We start from the raw sequence: 13,014 nt of genomic DNA on the forward strand, positions 1-13,014 counted from the left end.
CGATTCTCGGTAGTGGGTAGCGGTTCTTGATGGTAAGTTTGTTCAACTCTCGATAGTCGATACACAACCTGAATGTACCATCTTTCTTCTTGACAAACAAAACAGGAGCTCCCCACGGTGATGTGCTTGGTCGAATGAAACCACGCTCTAAAAGTTCTTGTAATTGGCTTTGCAGTTCTTTTATCTCGCTGGGTGCTAGTCTGTAAGGAGCACGAGCTATTGGTGCAGCTCCTGGTACAAGATCTATTTGAAATTCAACGGATCGATGTGGGGGTAATCCCGGTAATTCTTTCGAAAATACATCGGGAAATTCTTTTGCAATGGGAACATCATTGATGCTCTTTTCTTCAGTTTGTACTTTCTCGACGTGTGCTAGAACAGCATAGCAACCTTTTCTTATTAGTTTTTGTGCCTTCAAATTACTAATAAGATGTAGCTTCGTGTTGCCCTTTTCTCCGTACACCATTAAGGGTTTTCCTTTTTCTCGTATATTGCGAATTGCATTTTTGTAACAAACGATCTCTGCTTTCACTTCTTTCAACCAGTCCATACCGATTATCACATCAAAACTCCCTAACTCTACTGGTATCAAATCAATCTTAAATGTTTCGCTAACCAGTTTAATTTCTCGATTCCAACATATATTATCTGCTGAAATTAATTTACCATTTGCTAATTCGAGTAAAAATTTACTATCCAAAGGCGTCAATGGACAACTTAATTTAGCACAAAAATCTCTACTCATATAGCTTCTATCCGCACCCGAATCAAATAAAACGTAAGCAGATTTATTGTCAATAAGAAACGTACCCGTAACAAGCTCCGGGTCTTCCTGTGCCTCTGCCGCATTAATATTGAAAACTCTTCCGCGGCCTTGTCCATTCGTGTTCTCCTGGTTCGGGCAATTTCTAATAATGTGGCCCGGTTTTCCACATTTATAACAAACTACATTGGCATAACTTGCTCCGACACTACTTGCTCCGCCATTACTCATTCCGACACCATTTGTCCCTTTCGTTCTATTAACCCCTGGTCCGTAGACCTCACACTTCGCCGCGCTATGACCATTTCTTTTACACTTGTTTCAAAATTTGGTGCAGAACCCCGAGTGATACTTTTCACACCTTTGGCATAGCTGCTTCTGATTGTTGTTGTTGTTGCGGTTATTATTGTTGTTGGGATGATTGTTGTAGTTGATGTTGCTGTTGTTGTTGTTGTTGTTGTTGTTGTTGTTGTTGTTGGGCCGTTTGTTGTAGTTGCGATTGATGTTGCGATTGTTGGGGTAATTGTTGCGATTATTGTTGTAATTGTTGTTGTTGTTGTATTGGTGATTCTTATCACCGTTTTCCTCCCACTTTCTTTTGACTTGCTTCACATTGGCCTCTTCAGCAGTCTGTTCTTTAATTCTTTCTTCAATCTGGTTCACTAGTTTGTGAGCCATTCTACATGCCTGTTGTATGGAGGCGGGCTCGTGTGAACTTATATCTTCTTGGATTCTTTCCGGTAATCCTTTCACAAACGCGTCGATCTTCTCTTCCTCATCTTCGAATGCTCCCGGACACAATAGGCACAATTCTGTGAATCGTCTTTCGTACGTGGTAATATCAAATCCTTGGGTTCGTAACCCTCTAAGTTCTGTCTTGAGCTTATTGACCTCGGTTCTGGGACGGTACTTCTCGTTCATCAAGTGCTTGAATGCTGACCACGGTAGTGCGTACGCATCGTCTTGTCCCACTTGCTCTAGATAGGTATTCCACCATGTTAACGCAGAACCTGTGAAGGTATGCGTAGCGTACTTCACTTTGTCCTCTTCAGTACACTTACTTATGGCAAACACCGATTCGACCTTCTCGGTCCACCGTTTCAATCCGATCGGTCCTTCGGTTCCATCAAATTCCAAAGGTTTGCAGGTAGTGAATTCTTTGTAGGTGTATCCTACACGATTTCCTGTACTGCTAGATCCAAGGTTATTGTTGGTATGTAGCGCAGCCTGTACTGCGGCGATGTTTGAAGCTAGAAAAGTACGGAATTCCTCTTCATTCATATTCACGGTGTGTCGAGTAGTCGGTGCCATTTCCTTCAAAATAGTCAAATGGAACAAGTTAATCATACAGAATATTAAGAGTAGTTAATGGTATTTCGTAGCATAATATGAACTCATTTATAAAAGCTTTTTCTTCATATTAGCGTTTTATAAGTTTAAATTCGGGTAGTACCTACCCGTTAAGTTCATACTTAGTAGATAATATACAATTCAAGTACTACAATTCTATATGAAAAACTAATTATAATAATATTTCGCGTTCAAACTTTTTCACAATATTTTACAAACTTACAATACCGCTTATTTTACATATAGCATGAAATATAGCACACAATAAATTTGATACAAGATGGTTGTGAAGATAATTCTAGCTAGTACACAAGTCGTTCAACAAAGGCAATAAAGACACGTAATTCATACGTCCAGAAACAAGTCATGCATTCTGGTTTTACTAGGATTACTTCCCATCCTTGGTCTTATGGAACATAACCATTATGGCCGTTGATAAGACAACGTGTTGTAATGTCGTCAAAGGGATGAGGGTTACGTAATGTCCAACAGTCCCGTAACAATCTAAAAACCTCATTTCTTACCCCAATTACCGACTCCGTCACTTGTGGGAACGTTTTGTTTAATAGTTGTAGCCCGATGTTCTTGTTCTCACTTTGGTGAGAAGCGAACATTACTAATCCGTAAGCATAACATGCTTCTTTATGTTGCATGTTAGCCGCTTTTTCTAAATCACGAAGTCCAATATTCGGATATTTTGAGTCAAAATAATTTCTTAACCCATTGCGTAAAATAGCATTTGGGTTCCCCGCAATATATGCGTCAAAGTAAACACATCGTAACTTATGGATTTCCCAATGTGATATCCCCCATCTTTCGAACGAAAGCCTTTTATAAACCAAGGCATTCTTGGAACGTTCTTCGAATATCTTACAAACCGATCTCGCCTTAAATAGTTGTGCCGAAGAATTCTGACCGACTCTAGACAAGATTTCATCAATCATGTCTCCGGGTAGGTCTCTTAAAATATTGGGTTGTCTATCCATTTTGTGTTTTTATACTGTAAAATAGACAAGAGTTAGATTCATAAAAAAAAAATACTTATTAATACAAGCAATTTTTACATATATCTTAAAGTATAAGCACACTATATTACATATATTACACCACACGAATACAACTATCTTATTCCGACTTGCTTGTTTCTTCTTTTTCGGTTTTGGTTCGTTTTGCCAAGTTTCTAGGGATATATGATGTTCCCCTAATACGAGCCGTCGTTTTCCACATTGGTTTAGAAAAACCTGGTGGTTTAGAGGTTCCCGGGTCATTGTTACAACTTAAGGACTTTGGGGGTTGACGATACATATAAAGTTCATCGGGGTTGGAATTAGATTTCTCTATTTTTATGCCCTTTCCCTTATTATTTTCTTTTGCCTTTTTAAATTCAGTTGGGGTAATTTCTATAACATCATCGGAATTCTCGTCGGAATCCGATTCATCGGAGAATTGGTAATCCTCCCAATATTTTGCTTCCTTGGCGGAAACACCATTGACCATAATTAACCTTGGTCGGTTGGTTGAGAATTTTCTTTTACTTAACCGTTTTATTATTTCCCCCACCGGTTCTATTTCTTCATCCGGTTTCGATTCTTCTTCCGGTTCCGATTCTTCTTCCGGTTCCGACTCTTCTTCCGGTTCCTCTTCGGGAACTTGTGAATCAGTCCACGAATATTCACATAATATCAAACGCGTTAAGAGATTAATATATCACATAATATTCACATGTTAAAAATATATAGTTTCCAACAAAATTTGTTAAGCAATCATTTTTCAAGTAAACACGGTCGAAGTCCAGACTCACTAATGCATCCTAACAAACTCGATAAGACACACTAATGCAAAATTCTGGTTCTCTAAGACCAACGCTCGGATACCAATTGAAATGTCCCGTTCTTATTGATTAAAAACGTTCCATATTAATTGATTTCGTTGCGAGGTTTTGACCTCTATATGAGACGTTTTTCAAAGACTGCATTCATTTTAAAACAAACCATAACCTTTATTTCATCAATAAAGGTTTAAAAAGCTTTACGTAGATTATCAAATAATGATAATCTAAAATATCCTGTTTACACACGACCATTACATAATGGTTTACAATACAAATATGTTACAACAAAATAAGTTTCTTGAATGCAGTTTTTACACAATTTCATACAAGCATGGACTCCAAATCTCGTCCTTATTTAAGTATGCGACAGCGGAAGCTCTTAATAATCACCTGAGAATAAACATGCTTAAAACGTCAACAAAAATGTTGGTGAGTTATAGGTTTAACCTATATATATCAAATCATAATAATAGACCACAAGATTTCATATTTCAATACACATCCCATACATAGAGATAAAAATCATTCATATGGTGAACACCTGGTAACCGACATTAACAAGATGCATATATAAGAATATCCCCATCATTCCGGGACACCCTTCGGATATGATATAAATTTCGAAGTACTAAAGCATCCGGTACTTTGGATGGGGTTTGTTAGGCCCAATAGATCTATCTTTAGGATTCGCGTCAATTAGGGTGTCTATTCCCTAATTCTTAGATTACCAGACTTAATAAAAAGGGGCATATTCGATTTCGATAATTCAACCATAGAATGTAGTTTCACGTACTTGTGTCTATTTTGTAAATCATTTATAAAACCTGCATGTATTCTCATCTCAAAAATATTAGATTTTAAAAGTGGGACTATAACTCACTTTCATAGATTTTTACTTCGTCGGGAAGTAAGACTTGGCCACTGGTTGATTCACGAACCTATAACAATATATACATATATATCAAAGTATGTTCAAAATATATTTACAACACTTTTAATATATTTTGATGTTTTAAGTTTATTAAGTCAGCTGTCCTCGTTAGTAACCTACAACTAGTTGTCCACAGTTAGATGTACAGAAATAAATCGATGAATATTATCTTGAATCAATCCACGACCCAGTGTATACGTATCTCAGTATTGATCACAACTCAAACTATATATATTTTGGAATCAACCTCAACCCTGTATAGCTAACTCCAACATTCACATATAGAGTGTCTATGGTTGTTCCGAAATATATATAGATGTGTCGACATGATAGGTCGAAACATTGTATACGTGTCTATGGTATCTCAAGATTACATAATATACAATACAAGTTGATTAAGTTATGGTTGGAATAGATTTGTTACCAATTTTCACGTAGCTAAAATGAGAAAAATTATCCAATCTTGTTTTACCCATAACTTCTTCATTTTAAATCCGTTTTGAGTGAATCAAATTGCTATGGTTTCATATTGAACTCTATTTTATGAATCTAAACAGAAAAAGTATAGGTTTATAGTCGGAAAAATAAGTTACAAGTTGTTTTTGTAAAGGTAGTCATTTCAGTCGAAAGAACGACGTCTAGATGACCATTTTAGAAAACATACTTCCACTTTGAGTTTAACCATAATTTTTGGAAATAGTTTCATGTTCATAATAAAAATCATTTTCTCAGAATAACAACTTTTAAATCAAAGTTTATCATAGTTTTTAATTAACTAACCCAAAACAGCCCGCGGTGTTACTACGACGGCGTAAATCCGGTTTTACGGTGTTTTTCGTGTTTCCAGGTTTTAAATCATTAAGTTAGCATATCATATAGATATAGAACATGTGTTTAGTTGATTTTAAAAGTCAAGTTAGAAGGACTAACTTTTGTTTGCGAACAAGTTTAGAATTAACTAAACTATGTTCTAGTGATTACAAGTTTAAACCTTCGAATAAGATAGCTTTATATATATGAATCGAATGATGTTATGAACATCATTACTACCTTAAGTTCCTTGGATAAACCTACTGGAAAAGAGAAAAATGGATCTAGCTTCAACGGATCCTTGGATGGCTCGAAGTTCTTGAAGCAGAATCATGACACGAAAACAAGTTCAAGTAAGATCATCACTTGAAATAAGATTGTTATAGTTATCGAAATTGAACCAAAGTTTGAATATGATTATTACCTAGTATTAGAATGATAACCTACTGTAAGAAACAAAGATTTCTTGAGGTTGGATGATCACCTTACAAGATTGGAAGTGAGCTAGCAAACTTGAAAGTATTCTTGATTTTATGTAACTAGAACTTGTAGAATATATGAAGAACACTTAGAACTTGAAGATAGAACTTGAGAGAGATCAATTAGATGAAGAAAATTGAAGAATGAAAGTGTTTGTAGGTGTTTTTGGTCGTTGGTGTATGGATTAGATATAAAGGATATGTAATTTTGTTTTCATGTAAATAAGTCATGAATGATTACTCATATTTTTGTAATTTTATGAGATATTTCATGCTAGTTGCCAAATGATGGTTCCCACATGTGTTAGGTGACTCACATGGGCTGCTAAGAGCTGATCATTGGAGTGTATATACCAATAGTACATACATCTAAAAGCTGTGTATTGTACGAGTACGAATACGGGTGCATACGAGTAGAATTGTTGATGAAACTGAACGAGTATAAATACATATTAAAAAACTAGTATAAATACATATTAAAAAACTACATGTATATACATTTTAACTGAGTCGTTAAGTCATCGTTAGTCGTTACATGTAAGTGTTGTTTCGAAACCTTTAGGTTAACGATCTTGTTAAATGTTGTTAACCCAATGTTTATAATATCAAATGAGATTTTAAATTAATATATTATCATGATATTATCATGTATGAATATCTCTTAATATGATATATATACATTAAATGTCTTTACAACGATAATCGTTACATATATGTCTCGTTTAAAAATCATTAAGTTAGTAGTCTTGTTTTTACATATGTAGTTCATTGTTAATATACTTAATGATATGTTTACTTATCATAGTATCATGTTAACTATATATATATCCATATATATGTCATCATATAGTTTTTACAAGTTTTAACGTTCGTGAATCACCGGTCAACTTGGGTGGTCAATTGTCTATATGAAACATATTTCAATTAATCAAGTCTTAACAAGTTTGATTGTTTAACATGTTGGAAACATTTAATCATGCAAATATCAATCTCAATTAATATATATAAACATGGAAAAGTTTGGGTCACTACATAAGTTACACTGTACATTCTTCGAATCTGATTCAAATGTTATTTACTATCCTACTTACATCCACCGATATACGTATTCGTTCACCATAAAATAACTATTTTCATTCAATTTCATATTTGCATTTTTGACTTATCAAAATCCAACAAGTGGCATAATGAAGAAAACATTGGACAAAATAAAATTTGTTAGAAACAAACAATTTAACTATGAGAAGAATTTTGTTAAGAATCCACGCTAACTGTTCCTAGCTAACTGTTCCTAGCTGACTGATTACATTTTAATTATCGTAATTTTTATTATCGCAAATTAATTCTCGCAATTTTCTTTATTGTCATTTAATTTCTGTTATTTAATTTACGTACTTTATTTATCGTCATTTAATTACTGTTATTTACGCATTTTAACAATCGGGACACGTATACAATGTTTTGACATATAATATCGACGCATCTATATATATTATTTGAAATAACCATAGACACTCTATATGCAGTAATGATCGAGTGTAACAACCCAACCCGTTAACCAACCAATAACGCGGATAAAATTTTTTTTTTTTGCTGGAACAGCATATGGCGCGGCGCGCCATATGGCCGCGCGGCGCGCCAAAGTGGCCTGTCCAAAAAGTCATGAAATGTGAAAATGTTTGACCACTTCCCGACGTATTTAGACAAAATGCTTTTAACCATACATTAATATATGTAGAACTAACACGTTCCATTAATAAAATTAGTCTTACGAAGACCGAGCCCACATCGGCCGTTTTACGACTTTCGTACGAAAATACAAGTTTTCAACCACATGATTTGTAATACAAAATAAAGGCCGAGCATGGCGATTGGGGATACGCTACCCAATCCTAATCAATCCAAAAGCAAGCCTTCTAAAGCAACTACGCAAGTCCACTAGTCCCCGCTTACCCGAGCCTCCGCATCCATGCAATCTATAAAAAAGTCAACAACGAGAGGGTAAGCTAACGCTTAGTGAATGCAATACTTATACATATACATATGTAATTTACCTACACGCATCCACTTACAATACCATGCAAACAAAATGCATAAACGAGCTAGCAACACCAAACATACGACTAGCAACAACGTTAGTATATAAATCGCCACAATAATATACCAAATCACAATAATGCATAAATATAACAAACCATTCCTCGCTATGGCACTACCGACTTGTAGACGACCAATAACGTCGAGTCTCACTCGTATGTTGTCACCGACTTGTGATTCATCAGAGGGTGTCACCGACTTGTGAACTACCCACCAATATCTATGGGTCACCGACTTGTGAACGCCATATGACATCACCGACTTGTGAAGCGCCACTAAGTGTCACCGACTTGTGAGCACTATAGGGTGTCACCAACTTGTGAATCACCCAAGGGTATCACCGACTTGTGAACCCCCATCAATACATATGGGTCACCGACTTGTGAACCTCCATGTGGCATCACCGACTTGTGAAGCACCACCTAGTGTCACCGGCTTGTGAACACTATGAAGTGTCACCGACTCGTGAATCACTTCCCCAACTTATGGTGACACCGACTTGTGAAACACCAACCAACTACTAAGGGTCACCGCCCCGTGAACCACTATGGGGCGTCACCGACTTGTGAATAACCTGTCGAGACACTACTGACTTGTAGTTCCCATCCCATCATACCAACAAATATGTCACCGTCTTGTGACATAACGCCCACTACTCACGATGTGGCACCAAAGGCCCACATCGCGTACGAGTAAATAAACCACATACATACATGTATAAATATTCCACTCACCTTGTCGCCTTGAAGAAATGCCACCGAATAATCCGCAACACACCGATGGAATGTACCTATTCCATTATCACAAACACAACAACACAATAAGGGTGGATTTACAAATCAACCCAAATTGACAACTAGTGCAATTTCGACCCAAATGCACTTCCAAGCACAAACCGTGCCCAAACTAACCAATAATCACTAACACAAGTGAGAATGGTCCTAATACACCAATTAGACCCAACCATAGGTGTTAAACACCTATCTTGCCCAAAATGGCACTTAAACCCTAATTTGACCCATAAGAAGTCAACATCGCGCCATTAGCGAGTTTTGACACCAAAACATATTTAACTTGGTTTTATACTTCAACTTAATCCATTTTAAGTTTATAAACCTTATTAAATCGGCAATTGAGTCATAATCATCAACAAACCCTAATTTTGACTCAAGTCAAAATTAGTCAACCCAAATTCACCTAAAGTGATTCCAACACTTCCATAATCACTAAACCTAGTGATTAAACTCAAAATTAAAGCCTAATTAAGGTCAAATCGTCAACCAACCCAAAACCCGCCAAGTGACAAGAATAACTAGTCACCATAAACCCATTTCATCATCTAAGAGGGTTTCACTACAAATCAAACTCAAACCCTAACTTGAAGATCAAATCTAACAAATGTAATTCGGAGTTTGAACTTACCAATACCACCAAAACGATGCCGTTGACGAGTAGAACAACTTTAAAACCCGAGCTTTGATGAGAATCCAACTCCTTCTTCTCCAAATCAAGCTCTCTCTCACTAAAAGTGGGTTTCTCTCACTAGGGTTTGAAGAGAGTGTTTGTGTGGGTGAGAAATGAGCTCCAAAGGAGTTCTAGATCAGTTTTGGTGACCCTAAACCGACCCTAAATGAAAAGACCAAAGTACCCCTCACTTAAGCCTTTTAAAAAGGCTGAAAATTGTATCAGACGGGTTTGGCGCGCCGCGCCGAAAGGTGGAGCGCCGCTCCAACCTACAGGTCAGTTTTCAGAAACTTGTTTTGGCCATAACTTTTTGACCGTAGCTCCGTTTTTGATGAATCAAATATCGTTGGAAACGTAATAAGATTTTCTTTCCAATGGTAAGGCTTTGAAACATCAACACAAACTTTATTTGGGGTTGAAAAGATACGTACACACCTTGCCACTTCAGACAACGTCCAGTTTCCTTCGGCGTTCGAGCAAGCAACACGTACACTTCATACACGCATCGTACACCATAAATACATTATTGTACAATAAATATTTGGGTCTTACAACTTTCCCCCACTTAAACTCGATCACGTCCTCGTGATCTTCTCCACTTAACTAATCCGGAACTACTCAACGGCCCTCAATCCTAAGTTCAAATCCGAACTTTCCTAGACAATTCTTCCCAATGAATCACCTTTACCAACTAAAATCGTCACCTGTGATTTATCAAAACCACCATCCGAGCACTAAAACCTGCTCTTTTCCCCATATCGGGAAAAACTCAACCAATCTCATACCGAGATATAAATTCCTTAGCGTACCTTTACCGATGACAACGCTAAAAGTGATCAAGTCTCAACCTAAAGTCAACGATCCGAACGTTGAAGATCGAATCACATGAATCCTTACGGATTACACTTACCACTAAACATCCTTTGTAGTGCGCAATACAACCAATACGCCACTATCCTAACATCATAAGCAACGACTAAAACCAAAAGCGCCCAAAATGACTATGGCAACGCTAAACCTAAGGTGTACAAAATCGACTATTGTCACACCCGTAACAACATGTGAGCGAAACACGGCTATCGCCTCACTAATCCCACGATGTGGTCCTCACAACCCCACTCTCGGCATATAAAACCACCAATAGATCACACATCCAACAATCATGAAGACTGGTCGAAAAATACACACATCAAAGATAGTCAACATCCGTGACTCTTCTTGCACACATACTTGGTCAACGTAAACGCCTCTCGAACGGCATACCATTTCTACGCTAACCATTATGGAGAAAATACAAGTAACCCTCTAATCACCTCATGGTTACACTCGACTTAGTTAAGCCTCCACACCAAAACAATAAACCCGAACTCGTTAGTCAAACACACTTGGTCAACCCGCCTCGATCAACACCTATCACCTAATTGATTAACCCGACTTGGTTAAGTCAAACTTACTCGGTCAACCCGACTTGGTCAAACCTCTAACGACAAATGATTAACCCAACTTAGTTAGTCAAATGCATTCGGTCAATACCTAACATCAAATTAATTAACCCGACTCGGTTAGTCAAATACCCTAGGTCAACCCGACTCGGTCAATGCCTATCATATAATTGATTAACCCTACCCGGTTAGTCAAACTCACTTGGTTAACCCGCCTCGGTCAACACCTAACATCTAATTGATTAACCCGACTCGGTTAGTCAAATTCGCTTGGTTAACCCTCCTCGGTCAACACCTAACATCTAATTGATTAACCCGACTCGGTTAGTCAAACTCACTTGGTTAACCCGACTCGGTCAATGCCTATCATCTAATTGATTAACCCGACTCGGTTAGTCAAAATCACTTGGTTAACCCGCCTCGGTCAACACCTAACATCTAATTGATTAACCCGAATCGGTTAGTCAAACTCGCTTGGTTAACCCGCCTCGGTCAATACCTAATGAAATGTCCCGTTCTTATTGATTAAAAACGTTCCATATTAATTGATTTCGTTGCGAGGTTTTGACCTCTATATGAGACGTTTTTCAAAGACTGCATTCATTTTTAAAACAAACCATAACCTTTATTTCATAAATAAAGGTTTAAAAAGCTTTACGTAGATTATCAAATAATGATAATCTAAAATATCCTGTTTACACACGACCATTACATAATGGTTTACAATACAAATATGTTACATCGAAATCAGTTTCTTGAATGCAGTTTTTACACAATATCATACAAACATGGACTCCAAATCTTGTCCTTATTTTAGTATGCAACAGCGGAAGCTCTTAGTATTCACCTGAGAATAAACATGCTTTAAACGTCAACAAAAATGTTGGTGAGTTATAGGTTTAACCTATATATATTAAATCGTAACAATAGACCACAAGATTTCATGTTTCAATACACATCCCATACATAGAGATAAAAATCATCCATATGGTGAACACCTGGTAACCGACATTAACAAGATGCATATATATAAGAATATCCCCATCATTCCGGGACACCCTTCGGATATGATATAAATTTCGAAGTACTAAAGCATCCGGTACTTTGGATGGGGTTTGTTAGGCCCAATAGATCTATCTTTAGGATTCGCATCAATTAGGGTGTCTGTTCCCTAATTCTTAGATTACCAGACTTAATAAAAAGGGGCATATTCGATTTTGATAATTCAACCATAGAATGTAGTTTCACGTACTTGTGTCTATTTTGTAAATCATTTATAAAACCTGCATGTATTCTCATCCCAAAAATATTAGATTTTAAAAGTGGGACTATAACTCACTTTCACAGATTTTTTCTTCGTCGGGAAGTAAGACTTGGCCACTGGTTGATTCACGAACCTATAACAATATATACATATATATCAAAGTATGTTCAAAATATATTTACAACACTTTTAATATATTTTGATGTTTTAAGTTTATTAAGTCAGCTGTCCTCGTTAGTAACCTACAACTAGTAGTCCACAGTTAGATGTACAGAAATAAATCGATAAATATTATCTTGAATCAATCCACGACCCAGTGTATACGTATCTCAGTATTGATCACAACTCAAACTATATATATTTTGGAATCAACCTCAACCCTGTATAGCTAACTCCAACATTCACATATAGAGTGTCTATGGTTGTTCCGAAATATATATAGATGTGTCGACATGATAGGTCGAAACATTGTATACGTGTCTATGGTATCTCAAGATTACATAATATACAATACAAGTTGATTAAGTTATGGTTGGAATAGATTTGTTACCAATTTTCACGTAGCTAAAATGAGAAAAATTAT

Source organism: Rutidosis leptorrhynchoides, chromosome 3 (assembly GCF_046630445.1).
Source record: "Rutidosis leptorrhynchoides isolate AG116_Rl617_1_P2 chromosome 3, CSIRO_AGI_Rlap_v1, whole genome shotgun sequence".
NCBI lineage: Eukaryota > Viridiplantae > Streptophyta > Magnoliopsida > Asterales > Asteraceae > Rutidosis > Rutidosis leptorrhynchoides.